Source organism: Cataglyphis hispanica, chromosome 1 (genome assembly GCF_021464435.1).
Source record: "Cataglyphis hispanica isolate Lineage 1 chromosome 1, ULB_Chis1_1.0, whole genome shotgun sequence".
Lineage (NCBI taxonomy): Eukaryota > Metazoa > Arthropoda > Insecta > Hymenoptera > Formicidae > Cataglyphis > Cataglyphis hispanica.
The window spans coordinates 19,578,105-19,605,800 of record NC_065954.1 but is presented as its reverse complement, the minus strand read 5'-3'; the positions used below and the strand labels follow the sequence as shown (position 1 = coordinate 19,605,800).

Genomic DNA, 27,696 nt, shown 5'->3' with positions numbered 1-27,696 from the left:
AATGATAGTATGCGTGTGTTTCTACAACAAAATTATTTATTTAAATCTATTGAGTTAAATTTAAATAACATTTTATATGTAAAGAAATGGTTTCATGTAAATGTGATTTTAAATTATAACTTGAGATATGGCAAGATTAATCTTCACTTGAGAGACTGTATAAGGAAAGTTGAAAACTATAATTTCGCGTGTCGTTAAACATTTTTCTTTTTTTTTTTATTATTGATGGCATTTACATGGCGCGTCGCCGTTCTCTTCCTCGCGGCGATATCTTGTCTTCAAAAGCCGCCGACGTGGATATTCGCGCGAATGTCTGTCCCATCATCCTTCGGAACTCGATTTCCGCGTCGACGAAGATTTATCGCGTGCGGCGTTACGGTCGATGGATCAATTGACGGTGCAAATGAGCGTTTAACGGCGATGAAATTCGTGTCGCGAGCGACGCGTTAATCCTCGCCCGAGGCCGCCGGACGTTTTCTCGGCAAGTGGAACGGGTCGTCGCGCGCGCGACGTCAATTTGCACGGAGCGTTTTAATGCGACGCGTGATACGGCCGGCCCGAACGCGATTTCCAAGTACCACGACGTATAACCTATCGGAGTGTTGAATAATAAATGCGCGGGACACAGGCCGGTCACGCTACCTAGGAACACACCGGCTTGTCACTCGAAATGTCAGAAGAGAGACGTCCATGCCTGGGCAGACTACGGAGGCTATTAATTAATGAAACGCCCGCGCCATTATTGCCGGTAGTAAACATCTGGTCCGATGTACACGGCCGATAGGTCGTCCTTTCCGGCGACGTGCCACCTCGAGCCGACTGCTCCGCCATCGGACAGGCATTGTGAAATTGCAATTCTTGAAGAAGTGTTAATTTTATGAGTTTTATTTTTAACGAGATTTATTATATATTCTAATGTTATTTTATCAATATTCAGCATAACATTTCTCTCTCTCTCTCTCTCTCTCTATCTCTCTAATTAAAGAAATTAAATTGATTGAAGCTTATTTTCGTTAAAATATTCACTTTTTTACATCAAATTCCTTCAAATTGCGTGAATTTGTTTAAAAAAAAATTATTTAAAAAAAATTTTTGGTATATTTTGAGAATCGGCATTGTTTGAATTATTACGGCTGTTTACGCTTTATTGCTTTACACATTTAAATATTTCCAACATCAGAAATAACATTTACTTTAAACTACGATATCGTATCGCACATGGTGCTCACACGTTTGGATACTCTCAGATCTAAGTGCAAAGTTTTTCCTACGCGGCGTTTCTTTCCATCGTAAGTAAGCGACACCGGAAACCGGATGGCTCCGAGCAATTCCGGCGATGGATAAACGCGCGGCGGAGTCGATTCTTGAGGCGGCGGCATGTATTCAATGAGACCTTGGGACCGTCATGCGTCTCGAGTCAGCTTCCGTGAGAAACACCGTGAGGACAAAGTAATATAATTCTGTATACGCCGACACCACCGGCAGCGAGAAGGAAAGAGATCGCGGGTGAGCGATGGAAGTAACGCATAGCGAGAGAAAGCGTGAGAGAGAGAGAGAGAAGGAAGACTCCACGATGATTCCTCGCGGGACGAGATGGAGAGAAAACGCGCGAGCGCGTATAATGTATGCAGATTGCAATAGTGCCATTATGTCTCTTTCGCGCGTGTACGCTCATCCACAATATCGTTGTTCTCGCTCCGTCTTTCATAGTCGATCTCCGTCTTCCCGCGCCTCTTCCACCTCTTCCTGCCGCTCTTCCTCTACCGCAAGAAGCGTGGAAGAGACCTTACAGTGTACACAACGCGGCGGTGTACGCGATTCATTCCTGCGGAAAGCGTACCGCGATGGTACGATAATTAGCGTTGATTACGCAATAATCACGCTCGACCCGGCCATCTCGTGCCTCTCGCACGTTCGCGACGAGGACTCCTCATGCTGACCCCGAAGGATTACCTTTTCCACCGAGAACGCTTAGGATCGCATGGATCACCGCATCCACATCTGACCGCGTGTTTTTCCCAGTCGGCGATAGCCGACGTAACGTCCCTCCACATTTCCGCCCCGGCTCCACACGGAAGACACTAGGCGTCCATTCTCGAAAGATTCCTCGAAGGGAGTTTCTTCGACACGATCCGCGGTGACCTCACGGTGATCTCGAAATATTACATGTAATGTACGTGGGTAGTTTGATCGTTTTTTAGTAACGTTAATGCTTTTCTTATCCTAAAAAGGAAATTTATATCATAAATATGCAATATTGAGCTTTTTAATAACATACTCGTATATTTTGATAAAAATAAAAATATTATTTTACAGTATACTTTTATATACATAAACAAAAAGTAAGAGACGTAGAGTGGCGGTCAATCTCGCTCGCATTTTTTTTTTTTTGCGAAATTTGACAAATATGAAATTACCGTTAACGTAGCTTCTTCGATTCGTGTCGGATTTAATAGAGACTATCGGCCACGATCCTCCAAACCTTCGCCGCACAAACGCAGTTGTATACATTTGTTGAAAAAAAAAAGGAGTTAAAAGCGGGAGTGAGATTCGAAGCAAAGTAACCTCCGCGTGCCGAGGTGCCAATTAAGTAGAATTACGCTGTTCAGTGTGTATCCGCGTTTCTGCTACAGGAGGTGGAGGAAATGTATCTTTCCGACTCGTCTCGGATTTATGCTTTCGTGTCTGTCGGGCACTTATCGTAATGGAGCTCATTCGGGCTCTCTGCGGACTTTCGTAGTCACTTTTCTACATTCGAGAGAGAGAGAGAGACCCGCTATTCGCGCGATGAAAATTCTGCGAATGCGAAATTTGCGACGACCCGCAGCGACCTCGCGATCGCGTATAGTCTCAGCCAGAGGAAAAGAATCGTCGCTTCATGGTGGATAATCCTTTTGCGAAGAGATGTAGTTGCACGCGAAAAAGGAGAAAATTAATTTCTAGATCGACTAACCAACACGTGTATTAATCGTGAAATTCTTACGCATCATCTTTCACTGCGTAAAACTACAGCTCGTATAGTAAAGTCGGTGTTATTACTTTTAACTTCTTAATTAACTATTAATAAAATGTTTTTGCGTTTAATATTGATTCTTGCAAGCTGTTTAGCGTTTATAATAATCCGTATAAACGTCATCGAGAGAAAATTTCTTTTCGAATTTTAAACGAACGAAGCCTTCCATCGTTGTTATAGAATTCGTGGCAAATTTCTCAATCGTCTAAATAATATTTACGAATAATATATATATTAGCATTTGGTTAAAAATTAAGAAATTTAAAAAATTTTCTCTCCTACAAAACTATAAGAAACTAGAAAAATTATAATTAAACTGATTTCGGTTCTATGATGTCCAAGGAACCGTCTTCTGCCGTCAAGTATCTATGGTACCGCAGGCGAATAATTACTTGTCGTCCTTTAAGTCCAAGAGCGAGTGTAATGTTTCGCGTTTGTCAGAGGAAGCCTCGGCTATCTCGCCGTGGGCTAGCCCGAGGAGTCGGAGACCGCAGGAGGAGATGGGGCATGGGGCGCGGGCGAGCCGTGAGGACAGAGACGGAGTCTGGCCCCGCCGCAGATTACTTAGGTAATTGGTAAATACGAGGGTTACCATCCCAGTTTTCACCGAGGGGTTGAGTCGGCTGGCTGCCGGCGGATACCTCGCGGCGTTTCACCGCCCGCGTTTCGTCTCTCCTTTCCCTCTCCCTTCCCCTCGTCCCCATTCTCGTTTTCCTCGGCTCTTTCTTGCTTCCGTTTGCCCCTCTCGCGCTCCGATCTCACTCGGTGAAGGATATTCGCTTTAAGGGGGGAAATGAGCCTTAAAATTGTTTAAAGCGGTCGGAAGAAGGGTCGTCGGATCCCCTCAGCCTTACGCAGGATGTAATCCAAAGCCTTAGGGAAACCACGACACTTTGCACGACAAGAAGCTTTCCGATCGCCGATAAGGAGAAGCCAATCTTTCCGATTGATTATCTCCGCAAGGGAACGCGAATCATATTGAACACGTATTAAAATTTTAATTACATTTGACTTTAGGATGCTAATTGTAATGTCCCTGGATAAATCAAAATAATATCCGACAGTTTTAAATGTCGAGTTTATTTTCTTCACGTTTCCGGATTCGTATTCTTTGTGACTCTGCAATCTTCTCCATATACGATATTGAATGATAACGTGGCGATTTCGATTATGGTAATTGTTTCTCCTCGCGGTGGGCACTGCGGCGATTACCGGCGGCGACGTCATGACCCCATCATCTTCCTGGAACGGGAAAAGATTCACGAGGAAGACGCGCGGCGAGTAATTTCGTTTTCCCCGTCGGTGCTTCCGGCTCGCCTTTCTAATGAATAGTGATTAATTGCCGGTGCTCTGAGACCGACTCGCAGCCATTAAGCCCGTCAGAGCCGATTCCGTCGAAATAATTACCAGCACTCAGCGCACGCACGCACGCACGCACTATTCTCTCTTGCTCGCGAGTGCGTGGCTTTTTAAATTCCGATTATACCGATGACGTTCTATGTGAACGTGCCGAGGTGAGACCACCACCTATTTGATCGCATCTATGCATGCTAATCATATTATCAGAGCAATCCCATACACTTGTTGAGCGCATCTTTTACATTCTTTAAAACTGTAAATTGTAAATAAAACATAAATTAAATTGTAAATGAAATATAATTTTTATTACTCGATCAATTATATTCGTACTAAAATGAAGACAAATATGTATGTCTGCCTAGTGAATATTCACAAATTTATCGAGATTGATCTGATGATAAAGAAAATAATTATCTTACTGCGATCAAGTATCGCAGTATTTTAGTTTATGATTGCAATCTATGATCCGAATCGGACCATATGCGAAGCGCGCGCGTGCTTATTGTGAAATCCAAGTGAAACAGAAGCGTAACCCATAGGATCAAGCCAGAAAAGACTTCCGCGCGCTACGTAAATTATGGACGCGATGCAACGCGCGCTGTCCGGCGCGTTTAAAAGCGCACGCATTACGATAATTACGGTACTTTCTCCGCGCGACGTGACGTTTGATCATTTAACTGGTTCTCATGAGTCGCGCGGGTACCCGCAGGTAACGACACAGCCATTAAATACGGATATTAATGCGCGACGGGATTAATGGGAACGCGCGCGGGATAATAGAGGAATAGCGGGAAACTAGAAGGGCTCTGTGTGTTTGAAAGAAGAGATCGGCATTTAGGTAGGGATAACAATCGAGTGAGCTAACGGTATTTGTCGGAGTAAAAGGCTCGCTTGTATTTCTGCTTGAATGAGAGCGACAGTTTCCGACGCTGTGATTTGAATAATAAGAGTAATCGGAGCAATTATATGATAATAAGTTACTCAAGGTAACTTACGGTACTGGAATATTACAGATAAATCCAAATATTGTTCGAGAAATATAATTAATGATATATTTTTTCAAATAGATTTTATGAAAAAATCGTGCAGAAAACTATGGGACAGAAAGCGTGATAATTTTTATATTTTTATATTATTATCAAAGATTCCTTAATAAACGAGCTTGATTAAATATTATTATTAATAGTATGAGCAAATATACTATATAAATTTGTATGTGCATTCGTATATTCTTGATTGACACACACAGCGAGATGTGTATTCTCGGCACTAATTGCTATCACGATGCCACTCGAGTCGGACCCTCTTAAGAGCAACCCAGATTGATTCATCACCGACAATCCAAAAACGTGCGGATATCTCGGCACTCGGAGAGGGTGAAACCGGAAGTGGCCGGGAGCGTATTTTCGTCTGCGTAGCACATGGCGTGTCCACGCCATGGAAGAAGCAAACAGTACGAGAGTTCTGAGGCGAGCTATAAGACGACCTTACGAGATACGTCTAATCTTCGTAAGTTGCAACATTTGCTGTAATGGCGGTTTCGCAGGCGAGCGAGTATTCGCTAATTGCACGGTGGCAGACGCGATAGCAACGAGCGAGATTCATCCCGCCGTCTCATTCTCGCCTACTTTCCCACCGTCCAAGCAGCACCGACCATCATCGACACGCCCCCCGCAATCTGCATTCAGAGCACGTATCGCATCTATACTCTGTTTCGATTCTCGATAACGAGATTCTAGATGCCTCACGCTGCGCGTCCCGAGCGGCTTGAATACTCGGAAAGAAAAAGAGAGAGAGAGAGAAGAGAGCCCATAGCCTTTTTTTCTATTATGTACTACTGGCTAGTAGTAAAGTAGAAGCAAGCAGCCATCGTCCAACATCGTCATCTCGTCTGTCGATCGATACATTCCGCATTCCGTCGACATTACGCGTGTACTTCTCTTTCGCTTATATAACGGTATCTAAACTGATGTTTTCAGAATTCTGACAAGTAGTCTCTGTCCGTTTCGCGTATATGCATATAACGTGTCTCAGAATTTTCTATTTCCAGTATTTATTCTACAATATAATTTCGAATGATTTTCTTTATTCCATTGATATAATGTTTTGTTAACTTGGAGAAAACTTAGAGGAAAGGTATATATGATGCGTTTTTTTATATTCGAAACTATTAACTTTTAACATTAGAAATAATAATAAACTTGAAATTAAAATTAGCAATTTACAAATTATAAAGAATTTAAAAAGGAGACTCAAATCTTATATATAATATTTAATTCACTTTTTATTCGAAAAATTATTTTTATCGTTTAAAAAGGTATGGAATTGAAATTAAAAATGGACAAAGGCCTGGCAAAAACAAGATAACTTTAGAGTTATATTTATCATTAAATAAACGACAATTTCACAATGATATTCAACACACGACGCTTTCATTTGGCAGAATTTTCAGAAGCTAGAAGCATCCGGGGCAGTAAAAAAAATACGTGTGTCGTTACGACGGCCGGACTTCTGGCCGGGTCGCTCGTAGCCGTAAATCGTCGACGGTAGCGACGGTAGGGACGGATTCACGATCGAATGCTACTTTATTTACGAGATGCATCGCGCCCCGTGCGATGATGCACCGCTCGCATACGGGTCGATTTCCACTCGGGCAATCGCTCGCTCGTATTCGCGCGCGCGCGCGCGCTCTCCCAAGGATCGCGTCTCTAAATAACGCGAGCGCGAGCGCGGTAATAAAAGGATAATGACCAAAGCAAAGGAGTGAAGGAGAGAGGGAGAGCGCATGATGGGCTGAAACTCGCGAGAGCACGATCGTGCGCGGCGAGATCGCGGCCGCGCGTTTCGATCGCAGCACGCCCGACAAATTTATATTGCCACGACGGCTCTCCGTGGCTTTCGGTAAAACTGCGCGATATTTTATGGCCCTCCATCCGCGGGACTCGTTACTTTCGTAGAAGACGTGGAATTATCCCTGACATCGTCACGAATCGTTCGCGACGGAGGAGTCTCCTCTTCTCGATGATGCCCGACTCTTCCCGATGATGGGTCAAAAGACGCGTATCCATAAAACAAGGAAGATTTTTAATGTATTTACGAGAAATATTTATACATAAATCAATTCTGATCAATCTGTTTTATGTCAATTAAAATTAACAAAGGGCAATTTAATTTTTCCCTATGTTATGGAATTGGAATCACAATAATGAGAATCAGAACAAATCGGGAAAATATATTTTGCAAATTTGTATTTGTTTAAAACATTATTACTCGATTGCATTTTACAAATTGCAACAAAATAAAAATATATAGTAGTAATAATAGTGGTGATGGTACAATTTATACTTGTGCGAACGAATATTCAGATTGAAAAGATTTGCATGAACGTGTCACGTTGTATATCTAGCGGTATATCTAGCCTCCGTGGCCTCGAACCGAATTTTTTCCACGTACGTTATTGCTTCGGAAGCAATTACAAGTACGGTAGCTCCGGACAGAATTGCACACCTCGTCCCGCCTGGCTCTATAATTGTTTCGACGATTCCTCCACCTCGCGAACAGCAATTGCACCTGCTTCGATTTTGCTCGCTTTTTGTGGGAGGGGCAATCGCCTTATTCCCATCCATCTCCGTGACCTCAAGCACGCAACCTCGAGATCCGATTGATACACGACCCCACCGTCCAATCGTTTCATCATCGGCCCTGAATCTTCCACGCCAGTTTTTTCCACGCTTCGATATTCTCATCGATGTCGATGGCAAATGTATGCGAATGTAGTCGCCATTGAGTTTCGACCGTTAATGTAATTATATTTCCGACTTCTCTCTTTCTCTCTCTCTCTCTCTCTCTCACGTTAAAAGTATAGAAAAAAAACATGTGTATGTACAAAGATCTCTTTAAAGTATATATAATTGTCACAAAGACTTTATATTTGCTTATCGATTTAAAAAGAAGATTTAAAGTCACCAACATTAGCACCTTTGGCATCTAAGTTCATTAATTATTCATGTACGCCCACAAAAATGTTTCATGTGTGTCTGTGAGACGAGAATCTTCTTTGCCATATTTCTCCTAATATTATCCGCCAATATTCGCACGATTATTTATCCAAGTTTGTGCTACGCTCGCGGGTGCATAATTATCCAATATTCGAGAGTTCTCTCGGAAACGCAAAAACTACGCAGTAATTCATCAACGGGAGAAGGAGAGAGGATGGGAGAGACAGGGCAGAGGACGACGGGCAAAGAGCGGATAACGCCGTAAATGACACTAGGCGTCGCGTTCGCCGGCGGCAGCTCGCGCGAGAGACGCTTCTCCGAAACGCGTCCCGAGAGCAAGATCCCGGTGCACGGTGCGGGACCGATCGTGTGTGACGTGCGAAAAAATCCGGTCGGTCGGCCGGCCGGCGCTACCGATCTGAAAATCGCTCGGTAATCGCAGGTTGCGGAGAGAAGATATCGGCGGCGGTCCGAGAGTGCGTGCTCCTCGAAGCACAAGCGACAATCGCCGGTTCCCAGCGGCTCCGCGGACGACCTCTCGGCCTCTCGAGCGAGAGCGGCCGCGCCCACAGCGCGAAAGAAACGCACCGCTCGTTGTGTGTATGTGCGAGCAGGTACATGTATATGTTACTGGACGTGGCAGAGCATCGAGCGGCGAGTACACGAAGACACGAAGAAACTCGAGACACGATCGTCGACGCTCACACATTCGCGCTCGCATCCACGCTCACGTTCACCGAGTAGCCGCGGGTGTATCGGCTCGCGGCGTATCGGGCTACGGCACGACGACGAGGACAACGAACGACTTCGTGCCGCCTCTTCGTGCTGCAATTTTCAGCGTCCTCGGCACACACACACACACACACTCTCTCTCTCTCTTTTTCTCTTTCTTCCGCAACGAGAAATGCCTACCGTGCACTATCGACGCTCATCGTCCTCTATCGCTTCATCCTTGCCGGCTTACGTGTGTGTCGGCTTGAAAATTATCCCTCTCGTGCCGCCGGCCTTCGAGCAATTGCGGCCGTTAAGGGCTGCAGTTTTTCCCTTTAAATTCCGCGAGGGGAAAGAGTACGCTTCTCTCTATACGCGATGTAAAATCGCGCGGCTAAGAACGGGTGCTGATTGATCCGTTTAGTTCTCTCGCCCGATGATTGTATCCTTTCGCATGCGTTTTTTCACACCACTTCCGAAAGCAGAATTGCACACGGCGGAAAATACAGGTTTCGAGTTCTCTCTTTTCCCGTTGAGTTATGTAACGACTGTAACGTAGAGGGCAATTGGGGCGTCTCTCATTTACTTCGCTCATCGCGTAGTGTTAATTTTAACATCCTTCATGTAACGTCATCGGGTGTCATTGACGAATGATTGGCACACTACGTTCGCGACTAACAATGGACAATTCCTAGACGGCGATGCGCAATGATAAATAATCGTCGACAACTTGCGCCTCCCACGTTGTCTGCGAAAAGATCGCGAAGTCACGATTATAATTTCATACAAAGAACTGCCAGAATTAAGATGTGTCGGAGATGAAGAGTTTCTCTCTCAGTTACAATTGAAAGATGTCTTGTATCTTTTGTAAATTTGCAATCTATTTGACATGCTTATAAGAGAGACAAGTATATTTATGCTAATGATTTACACGGTATTATGTTTATGACTTTCAGTAAAAAATATTTTAGATAAATATTCATAGAGTTAGAGCGCCCGCTTCACGTATTTTTTGATAGCTTTGTTATCCTCTGTATATTTAATGCCGCGAAATGAATCTGCAAAATCGTCCGCTTAAATCCATCAATATGCAATCCTAGATTTATACGTATCTTTTTTTTACGACATAATATTATTTCTGTGGTAAAAACATATCTCTCAGGTAGATTCTCAGACTAAATAAAAGATTGTTCTCTATGATTTTTTGTCGAACTCGGCCATTCTGATCAGTGCAATTTGTAGCTTGCGAAAAGATCTCGACGCTCGACCGACACTCCATTGGAGACGTTAAAGAATACAATATTTCGATGAAGTAAGACGCAACGCGCAAGATTGCGCGAGACAATCGTAATAGTGGCGATAAGTTTTCGCACCTCCGACACTGCACGTTCACGAGATTCTTTCCTCCGTGCGAGGATCGCGTCGGGATCTCCGAGAATTACGCGCTACCTAGTAAGCGAGACCGCGCAAATGGCCACGATTCGTTTTTTGAGAAATTGATATCGTGCGGAAACCCGCGGAATTCGCGCGTAATAAACCCGTGGCACGGACTCTTTTCCTCGGCGAGGTGGGAGAGCGGCTAGAAGAACGATGCAGGGACCGAGGTGAAAGCATATATGCAATACAGGCGCAAATTGGCACGTTTCGCGAGCCAAGTGCGGCTATTTGACAGGATTTCTCTCGGCCCGCGGAGGAGCCGCCGGAGAAGCGATCGATTTTTTATACACGCCCCCGCCATTTACCGTAGAGATATTCCCACAAGCTTTTAGTCGATCCACGAAAAGCGAGATATATTAATTGGTTATTTGCGAATAATTTAATTGATATTTTTGAATTATATATGTGCGAAACATAAACATGTTTTTCTGATTAAAAAAAAAAAATATACGTATAATTAATTACACTGCTCGACAAAATGAAACTTTTTTTTTGTCTTAAGTTCTATTAAACTATTTTTGGTGGATTTTTAACGCCATTTTTACAGCCAGATTCGTAATCAGCGCTAAAAAATTTAACAGAAATGACTTGGTAGAATTTAAGGCAAATTTGGTGTTGAACAATCTGTCTGCATTATAATGTTATTATATTTTATCGCTAAATTTTTCAATTTATATAACTATTTTATACATACATATCATACGCACATATAAATCTTTTAATTATGACTTTTCTTTTTAATATCTTATAAATAATACTATGCTATATTTCACATACAGATCTAAATATCCAGAAGGTAAGAATCTTTTATTGTGCTCTTAAATGTCTGATTACGACTTATTGCTTTTTGCTATAAAAAAGCTTTTTATATAAGAGCAATCTCGTAAAATTTCATTAAACAATAACAAAAAAATAAAATTAGATCCTACCTTGGCGAAATGCCCCTTTCGGTTCCTTTATAGTTGTCATGATACGTCGCGGTTAATAATGGACGGTTGATCATTTCGAGTTTATTGCAAGGGCGTTCTTGGGGCTTGATAGAGACGGCGCGGTACTAATGCATCGTCAAGTGCTAATTACAAACTACCTTTTCTTCGGTAATAGCGGGAAATTTTATGGAGCTCGCGGTGCGTATCGCTCCTTCTCGTTCACCGACATCCTAGACTCCGACACATTTCCCCTAAGCATCGATCTTCGATACGTTGGGATTACTGCGGCCCATCAACCACTCGGCGATTACACAGACGAAGACATTTATTCTTTGGCTGGAACAAATAATTCACCATACACAAAGAATCGCGCTGATTCTCTCGCCGTAGGATCGACCGTGGCAAGCTATAATTACAAGAAACGTGGCAATTATATAGTGCGAAAATATTATAGTTATAGAGAACAAACTCTGTGCATGTAAAACAGCGATTGAAACGTTTACAGCAATACGTAGCGAAATGATGGATGATCGATTTCGATGATATTATAATGACTGTCTTATTTTTATTCTATTGCAAAGAAAAGTATATAATGTGAACATGAATAGCTCTGCGAATCAATCGGCCGATTTTTGCTAAACAATTTCGCAACAACTTATTCAATAAGACCGCGTTGTAAAATTTAATCGCCATTTACTCGCAATTACGCTCATCGTCTAATTGCGTTTTCGTTACAGCGCCTGTTATGCTGGCTGCCACTGTCGGAAGGTCGCACGATTCGACACGTGCATCACGCTCGCTCGGGATGGGAACGCATCGCCCGACATCACGATCATAAATCACTCGGTCATAAACGCGCGCGAAATCTTTTGATCAAAAGACCAGGGGGTTTGGAAATATCGCGAGCTGAAAAGTTGTATCGGTAGCTTTATAGTCACAGGTATGAAAGATGATTTAAAAAAAAAATTTGTTTTCTGAAATGGCGCAAATTTATCTATAATCTTGTGAAAATCTTACTAATATCAAATCAGAAACGAGTAAGAAAAATACTTTTTTCATATATTATTTTCGAGAATCACACGTAAAGATATCCTCTTGTTCTCTTCTCCTTCTAGAATATCGAAACGATCCTAAAATCCTTTTCTTTAGCGTGGAGCAAAATTGCCGATGTGTGAGTCTCGCCTCGTCTACTGGCAGCCGTAGTGACGTGCGCGAGAGGCGCGACGTAAATCCGAGTCGACATCGTCCGGAGGGGAATGAGCTCTAGGAGATGCCCCGGCATTCGGCAGAGGGGCCGAACCGTACTGACCGTACTTCATTACCCGGGAGTTCCCCCGGCCCCTCACGGGTCATCCGTTATCATTTTTACAACTGCCGCCATTCAACAATGTCGAATAAACTCCGTTAGGTATTACGGCCCGGTCCGCACGGGGATCCTTCGGCGAAGGCGTGCGCTTTTAAAGGTATCGATCCGCGCGTCCCGCGCGCGCGAATCCTCTCCGTCGGCCTTAATAATTTATCGCCTCTCGCGTGCACGCCGCGCACCTCCACGGCGACGACCAAGTCCGCTGTCCTTCGAACCCGGACGCGAGTGCATCGCGCCGATGAAACTAGTCATTTTGTGTAACGACTATATATAGGATTGATGCGAGCTGGCAGAAAGTTTTTTTTTTCGAATATGATCGGTATAATTGAGTGTTTCGTGTATAGATCATTTTTCTAGAAAATTTGTTTCCGCATATCGAAGAATAGATTTATAACAATAAAAAGTAATACTTGTATTTAGAGTGTGAATGAGTTTCTAATAAATTCGATTTAACATATCTGAAAAATTGATATACTCACTTAAATGATGTTAAATTGCAATTTATAAAATACTGATTGTTTTTTTGCGAAATTTAAATGAAGCAGTAATCGATTTAATTTAAATATTTGGCACAATTTATATTTTTATATATTAGAATTTTTTAAAGATAGGGAGACTAAATCATTATTTATGGCGCTCCGGGATAGCATCCACTAAAGCGCTCGACTAGTTTTACAAGTAGTCCAAGATTAATAAACAATGGAAAATAAGATAAAAAAAAAAAAAAACAAAGAGAGAGAGAGAGAAAAATTGAAATTTTTAAGGCTCGAATATCTCGTTCTACCATAAACGCAAATGAAAAGCACAAAGGATTAATCTCGACAGAGCCATGATGTAACAAATGCCTGAGCTCTATCTGCGGAGTGCTCCGTATTTTCACGGAGTCATTCCATGATATCGAGGGCTTGCATCGCATTCCTTTAATTCCGGCATCGACAATGAATCGTCCTTGCGCTTCCATTTCACACCGTCGCCGCACAGGTGCACACCACTACGCGAATATCGAGGTTTAATTCCCGCAGAAACGATCCTGGAAGAGAGGAGAAGCGAAAGGATGACGGAGGATGGAGCGAAGAGGGAGAAAAGGGGGAAACCATAGTCGCTTAACAAGGTGAACTCATTACCATTCGTCAATTTGAGGTACGTTCAGTCGGAGTGACCAATGGCTCTCTATTCCGTGTAATGGGGTACGGTCCGACATCCGTCACCGCGGCACCCGTGCCAGGGCCGTTATAACTGGAGCACTACCCTTCCCCTTTCCCTCTCCCCGACTCCCCGTTCTCTACAACGCTGGCGTTTCTCGAACGACACAGGGAAGCGTGCTTGCTCGAAGAGGATCGTGTACCCAGCGACGTGGAAGGACCGTGCTCTCTCTATTATCGGTGCGGGGGAGTGAAGGAGAAAGATAGATGCGGAAAGTCGGTGGAAGAGAGGGCGGGGGAGGGGGGGGGAGGAAGTGGGAGCGAGAATGGAAAAGGGGGACAGGAGAGGGGGGGGAGAAAGAGAAAGAGAGATAGAGAGGCGGTCAGCGCTCGTGGTACGTGGCCCCGGGGTTAAACGAGTTCCACTAACGAGTTGACAAATCGAGTCTCGGGGGGGTCGTGCCGAAGTAGACCTATAAAGCGAAGGTCGTAGGGCCCGCGTCGTACGTATCACCCGTTACTGCACTCCGACACGTTTATTGCTCTTGTTCGCGGCCTCGTAACGAATGACTCCACGGCAGTCTCTCAGCGCGATGGGGATGCGCGGGGAACGGGACGAGGGGCCACGGGAGGGAAGCTTCTTCTCCGGCGAGACGGATGGGAGAGGAGAGAGAGAGAGAGAGAGAGAGAGAGAGTTGTTCTCGTTAGTGGCATGCACGTATATATAGGAAAGGACTCGTCTACTCATTTCTCGCGCTTTGCCAGTTTTTCTGCCAGTCGGAGAACACTGTCGCAAATTGCGGAAGGCTAATGATCACGAGGAGCATAGTATTACTTAACGTGCGAGCGAGATGATGATTGACGCTGTCATCTTTTCTCTTTCGTCAAAACTTCCACCTCTGAATGTTACCGACAGAATGACAAGCCTGATGATTTCATTCGTCGATGGCTGACTGTTATTATATGGTAGGCGTGAGAGAATGATTAATAAGGAAGCGTTCGTGAGAGTGGAAGCTGAAATAATGAGAAGAAGTAGCTAGATAAGAAAAATCTGAATTGTAGAATACTAAATATACAATATACAATATATAATATGTACATATAGAGGAAAGGTAGAAGAGTAGACAAAGCAAGCATGCGCACGTTACGTATATTCAAATAAGTTGGCTGGTTTTGTTGGCGTTAACAAAAGAATCAGCTCCGTCAGAGTCCGCCGTAGGACTCATCGCCGTCATCGACCGGGGACTTTTGATCGCCAGATGCTCCGACAGGATCGCCCGCTGCACGACAATTAGTGACGATGACAAGGATCGCGAGTCGCGCTTCTACCATCAACGGAATAATACTAATGGACGTCGATCATCGCACGACCACGTTAATCTACGATTGCTTTTTGTTCCTTTGTAAGGCGTCGTCGTTCGCTCGTCGTCTAAATTAGCACAGTCAGGAAACGAAGCATACACGTGCGCGGAATCGCGGAAAGAGCTACGAGAGTAAAACGACGAAAAGTTCTTGAAAAATCAGTCTTCATCGCGGATGCTTTTTCAACGCGGCCGAAGACGTTAGACAAAATTGACATCTGCCAATCAGGCAGCGCGTCATCAGTGACGATGACACAGGGATACTCGTTGATAACTGATGACTACCTGTCAATTGTTAACCACGGGTGTCTTCGTTCCCGGTAGCTTCAACCATTTTTCCCGCGCTCTAATCTCGCGTGACATCTGCCTCGCGTAATCACCCTCTCGACTATAGAATCAGAAATCAAAAAATTCTTTGTTGCTGCCTCACAATGTAACAAAGCGCCGTGCCGCCGTCATTATTAGTAATCCGAAAGTCCCCTACTTGCCTCCGCTCGTGTGACCTTCCACATCCGACTTCTCTTAATACTAAAGAAATAACTTTACCGTCTTCGGCTAAGCGCGAGCGTGCTGTTTTCGATGGTTAACCGAAACAAGCATAATTCTAACTCGACTAGGAATGACTAGAAATCGGGAACGATTGGCACGCACATCTCGGATCAGCGCTGTTCTTCGAAGTTCGATACCATATATGGATAGATCCGCTCTTTTGCCCATCTTCATCGCTCTCTCGCTCTATCCCAACGTTTTGCCTTCTCTCTCTCTCTTTCTTTCTATGGGCATATAAGAGTACGTACGAAGACCGGTACGGTGCACCGGGACCGACGGTGCACGTCGTTCCAATCGGCGTCTCTACGCCACCCTGTTATTTTCTGAAGGGCAAATTATCTCTCTTGGAGCCGCGGCGGCGGCGGCGGCGGCGGCGATGTGCTCTCGATGCACATTCGCCGCGTGCAGTGGGGCCGAGCATTACCTCTCGGCTTGGCCGGATACTTACACGGAAGAAGTAGCATCTTCGCGCACGTATCTCGAGCCACCACGGCGCATCAAGGCACGTCCTACTGGATTGCGGCTCCAACGATCTTTGCTGTTGCTGCTACCTGCTCTACGTGGACGCCGCGCTGCGCTCTCTTCCTCTACGGAGATCAGGAGCTATTGCCCCCTCGCTCTCCTCCGCGATAGATGCTCCCGGCATCCGTATCTCCTTCTCGCTTTCTGAGTCCTGAGTATGTAGGTAAATAGAGGCTGCCGACACGCCCGACTCCGTGCTACGCCTACTCCAAGATGAATCTGCTGTCGTCGATTGAAGGGCTACGTATAAGGTAGGTGATCGATAATCAATATATTCTCTCTTCGCAGTTTCGATATCACCTTTATCAAAGTTCGTGTCGCGTGGTCCCATTGTTGCTGAATATAGAATCACGAAGAGCAATTTTCATACTTTTATTATTTTTCGATTACGCATATTGATGTTATTTTAAATTTAAAGATTGCAACATTATATATTCAAATTCACTAATCACAAGAATTTTTAGATATTCAGAAAATAATTTTATCTCTAAACAATGTGGATGTATATGCACATCAATATCATATAGATACTCTGAAACTATTAACATCGTGATTATCCATGCTTATTTATTCTTGCATTTGTTCTTGACTATTATTTATTCTTGACTCATGTTTTTTTTTTTTCTAATATCCGACTTGTTATTTGATTCAAGAATAGATAAATATAGATATGATGCTCTCAAACTTATAATGAATCGATAAAAGAAACGAAATATAAATCTAATCGTTCAACTTATTTTATTTGAGCACGAACAATATTTGTATCTATCATCGATACAAGAGATTTCTCGAAGCGTTACGATCGAAATTGTACCTCGTACAAGATCATCGATTTGCTGCTACTAATTTCGCGAATACCGCATCACGCTACGCTAGCTTCTTCTTGCGTCCGCCTTATGAATGCGCTGATTCGAAAGTACGTAAATATGGACGGTGATTTTAGCACATGCTCGTTTGCGATAGATCGTTCTATGTTTATCAAAAACAAATAAACATCGCGAAACATTGCTAGAAGGGCATAATTGCCGGATCGCTCTATTCGACGAATTCTTCAGCGAGATGCAATTTACCGATACTGATTGAGGAGCTTGCAGGCATGAGAATAAATTTCCGCCTGCACTTTCTCTAAATTCGCATCCACGCGTTAAAACAGCTGTGTCTTCGTTATGTGAAACAATGAAATATTATTGAACTATATACGTAAGGTAAAATTAAATAAAACAATGCGATAAAACACGATCGAAAATCGTTGATTGCCTTTCGAGAGCTTTAATTTTATTCGATTCTGTATTAATGCAGAAAGCGAGCATAAAAGTCTGCAGTTGTAATTCGCCAAGACTCGGTATTTTCTTGCCGTACCGTAATTTCTTACACATCGTAGAGTTAATTATAACGTTATATAGATAGAGAAAGGAAGCTAATCACGGCTGTATAATCGATGTTAATGGAACCCGCCTGGAGCGACATGCTCGCGATGGACACGGATAGACTGGACATTTTCGCAAACTGGGTTCTCATTTCCGCGCATGAAGCCCGCCGTGTGTGCCGGGCTATAATAATATCCTTGCCGTGAAAGCCGGCTGATCAAGCGGACTTTGTGAAGGTATCCGCTTCTCGTCTTCGTCGGCACGAGAAGTGGCCGATAATTTGGCGAGACCAGCGGTCGAGTCGCGCAACCTAACCGTCTATCTATGGTCGTAGGATATTTCTGGTCGGCCAACGAAGAGAGAAAGAGAGGGAAGGCGAGAGGAGAGTCACGGACGCATACGCGTTATCGCCAACATACGGTCGCAAGCCTGACGCGTGTCTGCAACTTCTTACTCAGGGCCGTATACGCTAATTTTTCCGTATCTCCTTCTCTCTCTCTCTCTCTTTGTCCTTTCCGGAATCTTACAATAAACATATCACGAAGCGATTCTCGACAGTTGGGATAGAGCATGACGCGGTGTGGGTCTTTTTAAATTAAAGGCACGCTTGATAATTGCGCAGGCCAATAAATAAACCATAACGACTTCTGCCCGTGTCAGAGCATTTACTCGCGATGCGCGAGCGACGTTTGGCGTTTAATATGTTGCCTAGCTGACGGTCGATTTAAAGAGCGAACCTGCTTGGCAGGTAAATAATTTGTGTATGCAATTACATTTACTAGCTATAATTCATATGTCTAAATTCTCGATGTTATATAGCAGAGACCGTATCCGATCTTATGAAACTGTCGAAAAAATCACGTCCGATGTTATCACCTCATCGAGAAATCATATCTTCTCTCTGTTATCGCGCTACGATATAAACAATTTGAAATGCCATAGCCGACACGCTCTTTTCTCGTCAGAGAAGGGTCAGATCGCGACGACCTCGACACGCGAATAAAATTCCTCGTATAATCACGCAAGCGAGACGCCCTCGAACGTGGATCGCACGCTCCTGCACGGCAACTCTCGTCGGCCGTCGTCGTTGACGTCAAGAGACGTCCAGCAGTCGTTTCGAGAGAAGCGACGTTCCATTTAATCCCCCGCTCGACCGGCGGTTCTCGTACCGCCGGTCACTCGAGATTGACAGCCCTCGAGAAGACATCGCTCGCATGGATCGAACGAGAACGTGTCAGTGAAACACGTTGCCAAGGAAGAAGGGAAGGGAGGGAGAGCGAAGAACGGACACGCGAGGAGGAGGAGGAGGAGGTGAGATAGCGGGGTATTAGGGTGGCTTAAGCGCTCCCGCGCCACAAGAGCGCCGCCGTTTCTGATAGTAGCCAGAAGCCGGGTGCACTCGCTCGGAAGCGCTTTATCATCTCGTCTTAATTCGGGACTTTAAAATATTTATACCGTCGCCGCGCGGAATGACGGTCTCCCTCTCGAGTCCCGCGAACCTATTTTTTCCACCGACGCCTCGATCGCGCGCACACCCGAGTGATTTATGCCGCGCCGCTTTTTAAAATCGTTCCGAGAGATGCTTTGAGAGTCCTAAATAGCAATGTGTTATTCGCTTAATTTTTTTTCTCAGTTATCGAGACATTTTATAGTATCTCTATTTTCTAGCAATGAAGAGCAAGTTTTTAAAGTGCAATTAAATAACAAATTTTTATTTTTTATTTAAAATTGATTAATTTGTTCTAATCTATTTGCCAAAGAATTAATTTAAAATATAATTTTCAATTAATTTTCAAGTAAAGCTTTATGATTAATTTAATCAGATTTAAATGCCAAAAAGAAAATTTAAGATTATTAATATTATTATGAAAGAGTGAATAAAATAATGATTTCTAAAGATTCAAAAATATATCTTTATTGCATCATCAATGGATTATGTCATTTATGACAATGTGCATGTGTTACATTACAATAGTGTATTTATTCAAGAATAAAATAGCAACTTGCAAGAAACAGGCGAAGAAAGCAATCGACGTGCGAGTCGCGTTTTTCTGTTTGCAGTGGGGATCGTGAACGAGCCAAGATCACCCTCGGAATCCCGTGGAGTCCGTAGGCTTCTCAGAAATAATAGGCGCGTCCGCGGCCGTCCCTTAAATCCTTATGTCGCTCAAACCCCTTCTCGATTCCCGAAGGGTCGTCGTGAACGTGCGATGAAATCAACAAGAACAACAACTGCCATTGTATGGCAGCGAAGGCACTTGGTGCCCCGAGTGACATTCGTGAAAGGGTTGCTAGGCTTTTCTCCGCGCCCGCTCTCTCTTTCTTTTCCTTGACGATCGACTTTTTCGGCTCTTTTTCCAGCCCGACACATGCCGGAAGGGTTCCTAACTACCCTGGACGAACATCGTCTGATTGCCCGACTGTTATTGCCTGTCAATTGTTCGCGTTTGACGTTATTAAATTAATATTAGGGGCAAACTTAGGCCCGCGTCACCACGGACCAAGGGTCAGTTGTTGTCCGGTTTTCCTTTATTTGCCAAGAATTTCCCATAGGGATTTGTGCCATGAAAACCCTTCTGCATCATATATACTTATACCATTCGTGATACAGGTCGGTCATGAATCGTCTTACAGAAAACACGATGACTGACGGCAAACAGCCATTTACAATTTATATGTATTCTTCAATATTCAGTATATCAATCAGTCAACACATGTATAAAAGGTAGTGAATAAATATAGTGATTTAATCTCTAATGTACTACTTATCATAATTTTATTTGAAAAGTGCATAATATAATTGCAAAATATAATTTAAAATAAGAACATATATTTTTACATTATTACATAATCTCGAAAGTTGATTTATATAACATACATACGTCTCTTTACAAATCTCTAAAATATCTCTTTTAAATTATTAATAATTTAATAATTTAATAATTTTATTAATAATAATAATATACAAACAATATATCGACGAGTATAATATGAAGATTGAAAATGTCTTGTTAGAGTCGAATATTGATGATAAAATTAAAGCAGCATTTCCTTACGCAAACGTTGTCACGATTATCTTGTCGCGTTAGTCTTAGAATGTATGCCTTAAGGCTGGAACAAGCGACAAGGGGAGACACGAGCTTCCGTTGTCAAACGCATTTAGCTGCTACAAACGCGAACTTGAGAGCTTCCCCTCCGGCTGTGTCGTCGAATCTTGCGGAGTTTAATTACCGAGATAATAACGAGACATAGTCAGCCGCCGATTTAAAGAATCTTAAAATGCGTGTGATTTTTGATCTTAATTATTAGGCGTTTGATAATTCAAATAGCAAGTTCAAAAAATTGTAAATTTATTTAATTCATATAATTAATTAATATATATATATTATCTTTGTTTTTTTCGATAATAAATTAATGTGCAATAAAATATGTTTTTAGATTTATTATAAGTATACAATATATCTAAAAAAAAATATATATATATATACATATATATATATATTTAAATTTAAATGAATTTATGTAAACATGTAAAAGAAAATTCTTTTAACGGCTCTTGTTCATACGAAAATCATAGAGCTATCAAGTTAATCCCGAGTTTCGTGTTTTCTGCTGGCGTGGTCCTTAATTAAAGATGCGTGCGGCTTTAGAAATATTTACCGACGGGTTAACTACCTATTCGTGGCCGGTATAATTGGCGGCAGCTCAAATCTCCTTGGTGATACGTAATTGGATCTAATTGCGAAGAAAATTTTCCCCGTGGTGGCGTTCCTTACTGATTTCCGTGGGACCCGACACGAAAACAATCCTCGGCGTTTCGTCGGAGGCATTCGGCAAGGCCGATCGTTATGACGATCGTACAAAGGTAGAAGAAAAGTGGCGTTGTGGTATCCCGAAAAAAGAGTTACTAATGTCGGTCACGAACGCGCCACGAAATCTCCTACAGCTGCTGTCTGTCTTTTAGGGACGTATCCACTCGCCCGTGAAATCTTCGGTCCTGAAATTAATAGCGGCCACATTTCTCGGGCAAAAGCGAGAGAATCGTCATATCTAAATCCGACATTTGGAACGATTCTTGGAACTTTAGCTTAATATCCTATTTATCTTAATATTCTGTTTTGACGACATGGAATTGACGCAAGAGAATTATCTAGATAACGATTTTAACGGAATGATAAGAGTAATGCAAAGTTATATTATAAAAGTGGACATGAAAATAAAAATAAATTAGTGAAAATGAAGAATGCTTTGGATCATAATTCACTTCGGGCAGCATTCTTTTCAGTATTCTCATCGTTATTCCTAGTTTTGGCAGCTGAATGCCAACATGCTTAATTAGAAACGAAGCGAAATGAGCGAGGGAGCGACGGTGGGAGAATTTGTCGAAAGTTAGAGTGCAGAGACATCCGGTAGAAGGAATTTACGGGAATTGCGTCTACGCAATTCTAATAAAATATATCGGCAATTAGCTCCCTAAATATTCTCACACCGAAACCTCGTGATCTATGGACTTGTGCACGATTCCGCCTAAAATTACTTTAAATCCTTCTTTTTCAAGAGGGTTACGCAATTGCTACTGTGATTACAAATTATCAAACGATCGGCCACTTTTCGTTGAGATATATTTTATGTTTGCAAGGATATATCAAGGATATATGTATATTGAATATCTGGATCCTTCCTCACCTTAAAGCAATCAAAGAATTCGAAATTTTAAAATACGCATATATTTTTTTATTACACGATTTTATAACAAATAGAATTATATATTAAAAATTTAACATTTATATATAAATTACTATTTATGTGTGTATACAGATATATTTATTATATTATCTTGACAAATATATATTTTTATGTATAATTCAGTGTAATATATGATATAATATATATATATACATATATATTATAATAATTTAATAACGATTAATTATATTAATAACGAATATTACAATATTCTAGTAATAACTTTTAACACACACAATGACTAAATATTGCGCGTATATGATTAAATATGATTAAAATTTCAGTCGGATATCATGGGAGATGTCAACCTCTCGAGATACCTTGAGACGAGCTTTCGAGAGTTGTGCAAAAGTACAACTTTCCGTACAACTCTGCTTGCGAGTTCAGCTGGATTTCTGTCTACGCTACGTGGTCGAGCTTCGTTAACTAACGCGTTTTCAGCGCTAACTCATTTTTCTAATTAGGCGACCGCTACTGTCCCGGATCTACAGAGAGGAAAGGAACTTTCTCTGATAAACTTAGATACCGGACCGTGTGAGAGCGAGCTCGGACTGGGGGTGTGGGGTGCTTGTGTGCGTGTCGTGGATGGAGGGAATGAAGGATAGATCGGGGGGGTGGGTACGGGTAGTCGAGGGATAGACCCTTTGATAGATCAAAGCGCCCCCAAAGATCAATACGCTCCTGAGATGCAGGGGCTGCCGTCGCGAAACAAGAAGAGAAGATAGATAGATGGAAGGAGAAAGAGAGGAGAGGAGAGTACGCGTGAGAGAGACGAAGGAGTACGGGAGAATGCGATAGGTTGATTGAGGGCACAGGGCATTAGTGGTGGTGCCCGATCTCCTTGTCCCGCTTCGTCGCATGTTCTCCTCTCGTTCTATCTCTTTATAAACATGTCACGTACTTCTTTTCGACCGAACGGAAGCAAAGGGGCATAAATAGGCGCAATTAAGGGACCCAGCTAAGAGCTGTGACTTTCCACCAAATTCCTTCGTCAGACAAGTGAGAGGGACACGGCGCAAGTGTCAAGTCGACTGCCAAGAGATTCGGTCAAACTTCTCTGCTATGGAGAATCCCAGAAATCTTCCACAAAAATTCACCCACCGTGTTGTGATACGCGAAAGTGTATTTCTTCGCTGCGCTATACTTATACCGCGGACGTATACTTTTCACGACACGCAGACCATTACGTAATTCAGAACATGAAACGTTTTAAATCCCTCAAGTCCCCTATGCGGCTAATGGCTAAATTATAGCGGATCACTCGAACGTACGCGAACGGGACACGATCGCGATCTACATAATTCGTTGATGAAATGGAAATCATAATTTCAGGTAAAGTCCGCTTGTACAAATTAAGTAAATCGCATAGCGGCGCTATAACGGCCCCACCGTCTTCGTGACCGCACTGCCGTGGGTCATGCAAGATAGCGGCCAGATATTTGGTTAAATATTAATGACGTCGTTAAAACAACGCATTTGCGGTTCGTTAAACCGGAGGGACGCGTATAACGGCCGCCCGTTAAGGGCCCCGTAATACGAGCTATTCGGTTAAAGCACCTACGCGATGTTAGGAGGGGCCAAATGGCTACTAGAATCCACCGCTTCTTTTACAGGACACATCGCGCACATGCAACGACGTAATAGAAAAAGTTGTAATTAATTAAGTGTGCGAAACCCAACCCGTGCCGGCTATTGCTTGCATTAATTTAAATTTGTCCGCGGATTAATTAATCCCTCAAGATTAGATATTTTAATCTTAGTTTAATTACTTTAATCAAAATAATATCCGTTTTTCAATTTTGAATAAAAGAAGCAATAAAGAATTTTATTTATTATTATTATTATTTTTTTCACATTGTTTTTTTTATAATTTGTAAATATACTAAAATCTACCATCTAAAACTTTTATCTCTGTTTTAGGATTCTTCGGTAAACTTATACCCTCGTCGATACGGGATTATTGACCGCACGGTGGTGCTTCGAGGGACGCACGGCATTGTCGACGATGTCTTCCGATTTGCATTTCCTCCTGTGCCCCTGGATGATCATAAATCCATCGGAAAGCCCCCGCTTCCTGAGCCACTGTTCGCGCGTGCATATCGTCTAAAAGTTAATCTTGAAACAGGGATCGCTAGCAAAGTTTGGACGCAATTTGAGAATAACCTTAGAATTAGTATCGAGTTGAAAATGCACAAAAAAAAACATTGATAAATAGCTATTTAGATTGAACATAAAATATATGTTCTTTATTTAAAATATCTTTTGAATATATCGAATACTATATCGAAATACTTATCAAGATTTTTTAAATAAGTGAGGTAAGTATCTAAGATAAAAATATTTTAATTATTTTTTTTTAATTTTATGTTTATTCTCTTTATTATGTTTTTATTAAAGCGATTTTTAAGCGATTATTAAAGCGAGTTTAAGATTCCATATGAAAAAGGGGAAAGATGAAGTTTTAATATATAATATTATAAATTACAATTTTTAATAAAAATATTATAAATTATATATTGTTATGATAGATATTATTTTTTATAAAAAAGTTTTATATATATAATAGTAATTTTTATCATACAAATCAATAGCAGTAACCAGTAATTATTAAACAAAAGGTCATCATTATTCATTCCGGCTTTTCTATTTCCCGCATGTTTCAATATCTCATTTATCAACTAGAATCTGCGATATGGATATGCAAATCTTTCTTCGTGCCGATTGCGCTTGTTCAAATAAGAGAGAAAAAAAAAAACAGGAAAATGGCAAGTCGCAAGCACGATAAAAGCGGACATGGAGCGGATAGGTGATATTTTAAGGGTGGCTTGGCCCCAGCCTGACTCTGCCGCACAAGTTCCTTAGGTCGGTGGGTAAGTAAGTGGGTGGACTAGTTAGAACGGCAGCAAGGGGACGACGAGTATAAATTCTCCGTGTGCGAGACGAGGGATGACCGCGACACACGCGAGGTCCCGCCATCCTCTCTTCATTCCCTTAGTACGAGCTATCTACCGTTTTTCCTCGGCTCTTATCCTCTTTCGGCGCTCTTGACGCAAATGGATCGCCGGTAGGATCAAGATCAAGCGGAGGAAGCGGTGACCGTGAATTTTATGCGTGTTTCGTTGAAAGAGCGACCTTTACGCGATCGGCGAGATTGATCGCGCCAAGCGGCAAGTATAAATAGCGCACGCTCGCCCGTAATCTTTATGCTAAATGAAAGCGGACACGACTATGTTTATTGCTTCGACTGATTTATTAGCGCGCTCGTCAATTAGGATTGATATATTCCGCGAGTTATTGTCTATCGTTACGGCGGATGTGAAAGGTCTCACGCGCGTGTGGCGGCCGCAATACATTACGCGGATTAAGAGGACGCGAAAGCGGCCGTGATTGTATGTATTTGTTTGTCTGAACAGCGCGTATTGTTTTCATTTCGTTCACACAATTCAATCGTTTACGATGGACCACGAGATCGATAAGAACGAGCCTCTATTTTACACTCACTTTTACTTAATTAATTTTTTTTTTTATTTTTCTGTAAATGTGTAAATATATGTGACGTGTAACGTGGCGAATGATACTTTCAATAAGCAGTCTATAATATATGTATCATGTATCAAGTGTACTAACCGGAAGTTAAGCGACTGAATGCAATTGGTGCTTCAGTCGAGCGAACTATGATCGGGCATCCGTCCTCGAATCTTCGACTCGGCAAACTCTCGCAAACGATGGAATGTCCCGAAGGGATACTTCGGCACGCGGGGCCCGACGGAGTGACAGGGCGTTAAAACGTCACCCGGTGGACATTCTCGACACATACCAATCGAGTCGGAGATACCGAGCGAGGGAGTTTGCTCGTTCTTGATGCGTGTTTCCGTTCAGACATATTCCGGATTCCAAGACATCCTCACGTCCCCCTCGGCTCTGCCGTCACGGATTTTTCTCAAGCATATCTCACGAGCGATGGTCACGCGAGAACGTTTATTATCTATTAGATAATTATTAGTCGCATACTTGTGATTGATTTTTATTTTCTTTCATTGGAATATGCATATAAATAAATAAATATTAATCCTCTTAATATTAAGTTTTAATTTGAAATTAATAATTTCTATCTTGATATAATTTATTATAAATTCTTTTTTATCGAAAGTACTTTTTGTTCTGCTTTATCAGTTGCTTTTTAATTCCGGCGTCTTTTATACTAATGTTTTCTGTTAAAGTTGTACTTGTACCTTAATATTTTAGTTTCTTCCGTGCGCAGTTGTCTAATGAAAAATTAATCCATAACTCTCGCAGAAGAGAAAGAAAAACAAGAGAACGACAAGAAGAAGTATAGTTCACAATTTGCTGACATTTAATAACTCGTGCTCGTTTTCGGCGAAATTATGTACTTCCCTCTGCGAGAAGACAGGCTGATTGTTTGACGGAAGAATCGCAGAACGCTGCGAAACGACGCCGTAAACGCGAAGGTGGCGGTGTTGATCGATGGGCATACCCGTCAGTTGGCACCACTTTTAATTAAACCGCCCTCAAGATTAGCTCCCCCTCTTCTTCTTGCCGCGGCTTCTTGTAATTGTTTTAAATCTCACCCCATGCCGAGACGGCACGGACGACGCACCCTCGGCAGTTTAGCTCGGGAAAAAAAAAACCGCAAGCCGGGTCATGTTGACAGATTCGGCGGCTCTACTGACATTTATAAGGTCGTACAAAAGGGTTGTGTTACAGGGACATTTCTTTGTTTTTCTTTTTAATGATGGACTCATAAGCATTTATACCGGAAACATTTTCATTATTGTCAATTTATAACAAAGATTTCAACGTTTTTCTTTTATATTAATCGAAAATGATATTTCTGAACATTTGAGAAACGAAAAGAGAATTGGAAAGTTTTTATTATATTGTAGGATATTTAAATGTGCCATTTTTTATCCTATATCCGATAAGTTTTTTTTTTTTTTCAAAGAAAAAAGATGTAATCATTATGAGAATTTTTACAATATGACTTAAAATGAAGAGGAACGAAAATTTACTGATAGTTACGTGACTGAGTGTCTAAATCCAGGTCAGATAGATAATGTTCCACTAGTAGCAAAAGACTTAAGCGTGAGCTCAACCATTATTGATCGCGCGTAGAAAGCAAATACGATTGCGACCGTTTCCAATGCGATTAGATGCCGGTTCGAACAGTTATGATTC

General features: G+C 42.2%; 1 long non-coding RNA gene across 3 annotated transcripts in view; it reads left to right on the top strand.

Annotated features, from left to right (window-relative positions):
* LOC126852535 (uncharacterized) overlaps nt 1-24,917 on the top strand; it is a 259,632-nt gene extending 234,715 nt beyond the window's left edge. For all 3 annotated transcript variants that reach the window (XR_007687842.1, XR_007687841.1, XR_007687840.1), the window contains exon 3: nt 24,421-24,917. This is a non-coding gene — a long non-coding RNA (uncharacterized LOC126852535). The remainder of the gene's footprint in view (nt 1-24,420) is intronic.
* The last annotated feature ends 2,779 nt before the right edge of the window (nt 24,918-27,696 follow it).